This window comes from Mobula birostris, chromosome 4 (genome assembly GCF_030028105.1).
Source record: "Mobula birostris isolate sMobBir1 chromosome 4, sMobBir1.hap1, whole genome shotgun sequence".
NCBI lineage: Eukaryota > Metazoa > Chordata > Chondrichthyes > Myliobatiformes > Myliobatidae > Mobula > Mobula birostris.
Window position 1 is genome coordinate 109,785,504 of NC_092373.1, and position 9,050 is coordinate 109,794,553.

General features: G+C 42.2%; 1 long non-coding RNA gene across 1 annotated transcript in view; it reads left to right on the plus strand.

Moving 5' to 3' along the window:
- Positions 1 to 6,874, plus strand: part of LOC140195994 (uncharacterized) — a 33,103-nt gene extending 26,229 nt beyond the window's left edge. The window contains exon 3 of the long non-coding RNA XR_011885591.1: positions 6,815 to 6,874. This is a non-coding gene — a long non-coding RNA (uncharacterized lncRNA). The remainder of the gene's footprint in view (positions 1 to 6,814) is intronic.
- The last annotated feature ends 2,176 nt before the right edge of the window (positions 6,875 to 9,050 follow it).

Below are 9,050 nucleotides of genomic sequence, written 5' to 3' on the forward strand. Positions count from 1 at the left end.
CAACAAGATCCTACCACCAAGCACATCTTTCCCTCCCCCCTACTTTCTGCTTTCCGCAGGGATTGCTCTCTACATGATTCCCTTGTCCATTCATCCTTCCCCACTGATCTCCCTCCTGGCACTTATCCTTGCAAGCAGAACAAGTGCTACACCTGCCCCTACACCTCCTCCTTCACTACTGTTCAGGGCCCCAAACTGTCCTTCCAGGTGAGGCGATACTTCACCTGTGAGTCTATCGGGGTCATCTACTGTGTTCAGTGCTCCTGATGTGGCCTCCTGTATATTGGTGAGACCTGACGTAGATTGGGAGACCACTTTGCCGAGCACCTACACTCCATCCTCCAGAAAAAACAGGATGACCCAGTAACCACCCATTTTTTTTCACTTCCCATTCCCATCCCGATATGATTATCCATGCCCTCCTGCACTGTCGTGAAGAGACCACACTTAGGTTGGACGAATAACACCTTATATTCCATCTGGGTAGCCTCCAACCTGATAGCATGAACGTCGATTTCTCTAACTTCTGGTGGTGCCCCTCCCCTTCATCATTCCCCACCCCCTTTTCCCCCTCTCACCATATCCCATTGTCTGTCCCTCTCTGGTGCTCCTCCCCCCTTTTCTTTCGTTCATGGCCTTCTGACCTCTCCCATCAGACTCCCCCTTCTTCAGCCTGTATTTCTTTCACCAATCAACTTCCCAGCTCTTTACTACACTCCTCCCCCTCCCGGTTTCACCTATCAACTTGTGTTTCTTCCTCCCTTGCCCCCACCTTTTAACACTACTCTTCATCTTTTGTTCTCCAGTCCTGCCGAAGGGTTTCGACCCGAAACGTTGACTGTACTCTTTTCCATAGATACTTCCCGGCCTGCTGAGTGCCTTCAGCATTTTGTGTGTGTTGCTTTTGAGTTATAAGCTTTTCTTTGGAACATGTTCAATAACACTCAATGACATTGGATAGCTGGTGTCTTATGTTGTGTATTTCAATACAAGGGCATTTTTCTTGTAATCTATTTTGTTATTAAAGTTGTATTTTCTGAATCAGAACTTATAAACATAGAAACATAGAAAATAGGTGCAGGAGTAGGCCATTCGGCCCTTCGAGCCTGCACCGCCATTTATTATGATCATGGCTGATCATCCAACTCAGAACCTCGCCCCAGCCTTCCCTCCATACCCCCTGACCCCAGTAGCCACAAGGGCCATATCTAACTCCCTCCTAAATATAGCCAATGAACTGGCCTCAACTGTTTCCTGTGGCAGAGAATTCCACAGATTCACCACTCTCTGTGTGAAGAAGTTTTTCCTAATCTCGGTCCTAAAAGGCTTCCCCTCTATCCTCAAACTGTGGCCCCTCGTTCTGGACTTCCCCAACATCGGGAACAATCTTCCTGCATCTAGCCTGTCCAATCCCTTTAGGATCTTATACGTTTCAATCAGATCCCCCCTCAATCTTCTAAATTCCAACGAGTACAAGCCCAGTTCATCCAGTCTTTCTTCATATGAAAGTCCTGCCATCCCAGGAATCAATCTGGTGAACCTTCTTTGTACTCCCTCTATGGCAAGGATGTCTTTCCTCAGATTAGGGGACCAAAACTGCACACAATACTCCAGGTGTGGTCTCACCAAGGCCTTGTACAACTGCAGTAGTACCTCCCTGCTCCTGTACTCGAATCCTCTCGCTATAAATGCCAGCATACCATTTGCCTTTTTCACTGCCTGCTGTACCTGCATGCCCACTTTCAATGACTGGTGTATAATGACACCCAGGTCTCGTTGCACCTCCCCTTTTCCTAATCGGCCACCATTCAGATAATAATCTGTTTTCCTATTTTTGCCACCAAAGTGGATAACTTCACATTTATCCACATTAAATTGCATCTGCCATGAATTTGCCCACTCACCCAACCTATCCAAGTCACCCTGCATTCTCTTAGCATCCTCCTCACAGCTAACACTGCCATCCAGCTTCGTGTCATCCGCAAACTTGGAGATGCTGCATTTAATTCCCTCATCCAAGTCATTAATATATATTGTAAACTGTCCTTCTTATCAAGTTGTGTGAGTTTAAAGTCATCTCTAAGAAAGAAAGGCTTTCACGTGTAGTCTGCAGCTGATATCCTACATTTTGAAGTCTAGTCACTGCTGCAATGTAATGTAATTCAGCTATCATTAAATAAATGTGCTTAGAAAAAGCAACAGGCCCATTCACCTCTGCAAACAAAACATATGAACAAAAATACTTCATTGAACTGCTTATAAAGCTCACTGTTGTTTCTCTAGGATGGTTAACTCCTTCTAGCTCCAAGGTCCTACCTTGATTTTAACGTGGGAACCAAGTGTTTGCAATTGTTCCACACAGGAATTATTATCTTGGAATTTTTTCTCATATGCCTTTTACATTAAGTGGAAATGAATAATCAAGTCTTTTTCACTAAAGAGTGATTATACCAAATCTTGACGGATCTTTCTGAAATTCATTAGATGGGCAAACAAATAAATAATCAAACTTGTTTAATTTTTCTCAGCTGTTTAATTGCAACTCTCTAAAAACTGATGATCCTTTATTTCATACGAGTACTTGAAAAATGAGTAACATACCCACATTTTAGATACTGAGCCTAGCAGTAACAAGCCCTAAAAACTGATCTGTAATGTTCAATCACATAAAAAAGCAAAACAATGCTGATTTAAGTAATGCTGGCACATTCAAGCAACTGCATTCTTCATGAATGCAAAATAAGTTTACTCAGAAAATTGCCTCATGTCCTCTTTACATTTTAATTAATGTTCATGTTTATACATTTAATATATAAAAATTGAATGTGAGTTTATGTTGATTTTATTCCACATTACACCCTTCTGAACCTCCCACTTCACCCTAGCTACAACCCCTTCAACATTCTCTTTGACGATGTGAAATGGTCTATATTTAGCAGAAGCCTCATCTCCATCTCATCCTGATACAAGAAGCTTTCCATTCCCAGAATCATTCTCATGAACCTCTTTTGAACCCTGTCCAATGTCAGCACATCCTTTCTTAAATTAGAGGTCCAAAACTGCTCATGTTGCTCCAAGTGAGGTTTCACCAGTGCCTTATAAAGCCTCAGTATTACATCCTTGTTTTTATATTCTTGGCCTCTTGAAATGAATGCTAACATTGCATTTGCCTTCCTTACTTTCAACTCAACCAGCAAATTTACCTTTATGGAATCCTGCACAAGGAGTACCAAATCCCATTGCACCTCCAATTTTTAAATTTTCTCTCCCTTTAGAAAATAGTCTATGTTTTTATTACTTCTGCTGCAGTGCGTGACCATACACTTTCCAACACTGTATTCCATCTGCCACTTCTTTGCCCATTCTCCTAATCTTCCTGTCCTTCTACAGCCTCCCTGCTTCTGTGGTACTACCTGCCCCTCCACCTATCTTCATATCGTCCACAAACTTGGCCGCAAAGCCATCATTTCCATCATCAAAATCATTGACAGATAATGTAAAAAAGATTAGTTCCAACTCTGATTCCTGTGGAACACCACTAGTCACCAGCAGCCAACCAGAAATGGCTCCCTTTATTCCCACTCTTTGCCTCCTGCCAATCAGCCACTGCTCTAGCCATGCTAGTATATTTCCTGTAATACTATGGGCTCTTATCTTGTTAAGCAACCCTATGTATGGCACCTTGTCAAAGGCCTTCTGAAAATCTAAGTACACAACATCTACTGATTGTCCTTTGTTTATCCTGTTTGTTATTTTCACAAAGAAATTCCAACAGATTTGTCAGGCAAGATTTTCCCTGGTAGAAACCATGTTGACTTCAGCCTGTTTTATCATCTGCCTCCAAGTACCCTGAAACCACATCCTAACTGGTCTATCATTGCCTTTTCTTCTGCCTTGCTCCCTTTTTGAAGAGTGAAGTGACATGAGCAATATTTCAGTCCTCTGGACCCATGTCAGAATCTAGTGACTCTTGGAAGATCATTACTAATGCCGCCACAATATCTTCAGCCACCTCTTTCAGAACCTGGGGGTGTACACTATCTGTTCCATGTGACCTTTCATTTTCCCAAGCAACTTCTCGCTTTTACTAGCAACTGCACTCATTTCTGCCCCCCAACACTCTCGAACTTTTGGCATACTGCTAGTGTCTTCCACAGTAAAGGCTGATGCAAAATACTTCTTCAGTTTGTCTGCCATTTCCTTGTCCCCCCATTACTACCTCCACAGTGTCATTTTCTAGTGGTCCAATATCTACACTCACCTTTCTTTTACTCCTTATATCTGAAAATCCCTTGGTATTCTCTTTGATATTATTATTGGCCGACTTCATAGTTAATCTTTTCCCCCCTTATGGCTTTTTTACTTGCTTTCTGTTGTTTTTTTATCATATATCCTCTCTTTTGCTTTTATTTTGGCTTGGCTTCATCGTCAGCCATGGTTGCGTCATCCTGCCTTTAGAATAATTCTTCTTCTTTGGGATGTATCTATCCTGCACCCCAAATTGCTCCCAAAAACTTCTGCCTTTGCTGCTCTGCTGTCATCCCTGCTAGTATCCCCTTCAAATCAATTTTGGCCAGCTCCTCTCTCATGCCTCTGTAATTCCCTTTACTCCATTGTAATACTGATACATCTGACTTTAGCTTCTCCCTCTGAAAATGAAGGGTGAATTCTATCATATTATGATTACTGCCTCCTAAGGGTATCTTTACCTTAAGCTCCCTAATCAAATCAGGTTCATTACACAACACCCTATCCAGAATAGAGATCCCCTAATGGGCTCAACCACAAGCTGCTCTAAAAAGCCGTCTTATAGGCATTCTACAATTTCTCTGGCTTGGGATCCAGCACCAACTTGATTTTCCCATTCTACCTGCATATTAAAAATCCCCCATGACTATTGTAACATTGCCCTTTTGACATGCCTTTTCTATCTCCCATTATAAATTTGTAGCCCGCATCCTGGCTACTTTTCAGAGACTTGTATATAACTCCCATCATGGTCTTTATACATGTGTAATTTCTTAACTCTATCCATAAGGATTCTACATCTTCTGAACCTCTTTCTAAGGATTTGATTTCATATTTTACCAACAGAGTCACCCCACCTTCTCTGCTACCTGCCTATCCTTTTGATACAATGTGTAGCCTTGGGTTTTAAGCTCCCAACTATGATCTTCTTTCAGCCATGACTTAATGATGCCCTCAATGTCATACCTACCAATCTCTAAGTGCATTGCAAGATCATCTACCTTATTTCATATACTGTGTGCATGCATTCAGATATATTACCTTCAGTCCTGTATTCACCATCCTTTTTGATTTTGTCCCCATGTTACATTGCAACTCATCCCACTGACTGCAGTTTTTCCTTATCATCTGCTTGCCCTTCCTGACAGTCTCACTGAACACCGCATCTACTTGTATATCAATTGCCCCATCCTCAACCCTATCACTCTGGTTTCTATCCCTCTGCCAAATTAGTTTAAATCCTCCCCAACAGCTCTAGCCAACCTGCCTGCTAGGATATTGGTTCCCCTTGGGCTCAGGTGTAACCTGTCCCATTTGTATAGGTCACACCTTCCCCAGAAGAGATCCCCAAGGATGCAGAAATCTGAAACCCTGCCCTCTGCACCAGTTCCTCAGTCGTACATTTATTGATCAAATCATCCTATCTTACCCTCACTGGTGTGTGGCACAGGTAGAACTACAGAGAAAACTACCCTGGAGGTCCTATTTTACGGTTTTCTACCCAATTCCCTAAATTCTCCCTTCCGGACCTCCTCCTTTTTCCTATCTATGTCATTGGTGCCAATATTTACCAAGAGTTCTGGCTGCTCACCCTCCCTCTTTAGTATTCCATGGACCCAATGCGAGATGTCCCTGACCATGGCACCTGGGAGGCAATGTGCCTCATTCATATTCCCAGAATCTCATGTCTACTCCTCTAACTAAGAAGTCCCCTATCACTAATGTACTGCTCTTCTCCCCTGCCCACCCCTTCCTTTATGAGCCATTGTACCAGACTCAGTGCCGGTGACCCTGTTGGTGCATCTCCCCGGTAAGTTGTTCAACCCCGAATGGTCATTCCACCCCCCCCAACAGTATCCAAGGCAGTATACTAAATATTGAGGGTAACTGCACAGGAGTACACTGCACTAACTGCTCATTTCTTTTCCCTCTCCTGACAATCACCAGGTATCTGCCTCCTGCAGCCCGGGGTGACCACCTCCCCGTACCTCCTATCATCTCCTTAGTTTCCTGTATGAGCCGAAGGTCATTAAGCTGTAGCTCCAGTTCTTTAACATGTTTTCTGAGGAGCTGCAGCACGGTGCACCTGGTGCAGATATACTTATCCGAGAGGCTGGAGGTCTCCTAGAATTCCACATCTCATACAAAGAACACAACACAGCCCTGGATCCATTACCACTGCACTAACCAAGCAGTAATAGATAACGAAAAAAGAAGAAACTTACCTCACCCAGCCTGATCTCACCCAAGCCCAGAGTTAGAAGCACTCGTCCACTCACACAATGGCTGCTCTACTTGTCCCTTCCTTATTTTTATTTGCCCTTACTAATGAATCGCAATTCAATTGGGCTACCAGGAAAAAGCCAAAAGCCTGTAAGTACTCCTTTTTAAAATATCTTGCCTGCCCTGTGTGTAGCCTCCTCTCCTAATTTGATTGAGCTATTAGTAAAAGCTGAAAGCCGATAAACGCTCTTTAAAATCTCTCGCCTCAACCTTTGTGTAACCTCCTCTCTTGATTCCATTGGGCTGCTGGAAAACAATTGGTATTTCTTATTTGTTTCCTTAGAAGATGAAGAAACTGAAGAAAATTGCCAGAAAAGCAAGTCAAAAGCTCACAAGTCCAGTGTGACAGCAGAGCCAGCTGATTCCATTTCTCCGCCAGAGAGATGACAAGAAAATAGGATTCCAATATGTATTTGGACATTGGGAATGTATTTCTTCAGGGCTGCTGGGGCTCAACCATGCGAAAAAGTGGGGACAATTTTGTGCCATTGTTGTGATTAATGGCTGTGTGGAAGTCAACTGAGCCATTAAGAATTAATGATATGCAGGTCTTATCAACAGGAAACTCTGCACCTACGCTTATACACTATATACTTACAGAAAAGGATTGCACAATTGTATTTAAGATAGAAAATATTAGTAGTTTCAAATTTTGCAAATAAGACACTATGCAGACATATTTTAAAAATTAAATTGAAATCCACGGCATTTACTATATTTCATTTTCCATTCAACTATCATGATGTAGTTGCTGGCCCTAATCATTTGGTGACTCTGCAGAGCAAGTTTTACACACAAACCGATTGTCACTTGTATCCTTGGTTGGGCAGTCATTTCCTGTCTGCAAACCTTGTAATTAATTGATTATCACCAACAGAAAATGCTGGAAAAACTTAGCAAGTTGGGCAGCATCATTTGTTAACATTATGTGTTGGAGACCCTTGTATTTTTCCAGCCTTTTCTGACTTTCAGATTTCCAGCATCTGCAGTTTTTGCCATTTCTGTTTTGAGTTTTTATAACAACTTAGATCACAGTATCATAAATTAAAAGTTGCCATCTCAGCTTTTCCTTTTGAATATTCCATTCAATAAAAGCATTCAATAAAAACAGTCGATAGAAGTCCTGCCAAAGGGTTTCGGCCCGAAACGTCACTGTATTTTTTTTCCATGGATGCTGCCTGGCCCACTGAGTTCCTCCAGCATTTTGTGTGTTTTGCTTGGATTTCCAACATCTGTAGATTTTCTCTTGTTTGTAATAAAAGCATATAGTTGCAGCCTTTGGCCAACAAGTGACCCCATATAGTAAGTCTGTGGGTTATCCAAAGTCAAGACTACAGGAACATGAGAAAATAAGACCACTTGGACTCTTAAGCCTTTCAATTTGATCTATGCTGGCCTCAAAAACCTCTCCTCAGGGTTTCCTAACTATACAATTCCTTCCCCCTCACAGATGCTGTTCAACCCACCAAGTTCCTTCACGATTTTCACTAAAGAATTTTCAATTAGTGTCCACATGCCACAAACTGAAGGATATTGCTTCTATCGTATACACATTATGTTTTCTGATAGTTTGTGAATGATGCATTTTCTAACATCTAGTTTGCAAAATCATATTAACAAACGTTATATCCCAGAAGTGCTTTAACAGTAATTATGGTGGTTCAGATTCAATTATTTATCACATGTACATTGAAACATACAGTGAAATGTGTCATTTGCATTAACAACCAACACAACCTAAAGATGCGCTGTGGGCAGCCCACAAATGTGTTAGCACACATTCTGGTGCCAGCATAACATTACCACAGCAGAAGCAACGTCAACAACACAACAACAGCAAAACAAACCCCTTTTCTCCCTCCCACCTACCCACTCTCTCCCACACATACACAGACAGGTCTCCAATCCCAGGACGGGCCACTCCAAACCATTACCCTGCAGTCCTTGGTCTGTATTTGAAGAATCCAGATGTCAGGCATTTGACTTCCAGGCCCTCCGACCCAGGGGCCTTGTCCATTGGGCCTTGTGTACTGGTAGCACAACTTGGGTGAGACATGCAAAAGGATTGGCTGTGACTTCGTCATCATCAGATGATTGCTGACAATTATTGTTTCATGCATGAGAAACAGGCATTTCAGCTAGGTTCTAGGCAATAGCCAAGATCCTTAGAACTGTATCCTTATTAGTAAGCATTTGCACCTCTTGTGGGGAGTTGAGCACAAATTCCTTTGATTAGCCTGATTAGTCTTTAACCTCTCAGAATCACAAATCAAAAAAAGTGTAACGTTATCAGCCAGTTGGTGTAGGTAGTATGAGAGCCTTTGTTCCCAGTGGGGGAAAATGCCAGTATGGAGTGTTCACGGATCAGGGATAGAACTAACCCATAGTTAGAGACAGAACTATTGACTCACCAAGTAAGATCCTGTTGAATATCACTGCACACAAGAGTAAAACTATTCTTCATTATATTACTGGAAAAATGAATCCTGGTTTTGGGAATTGCAAGTGTGAAGACTGCT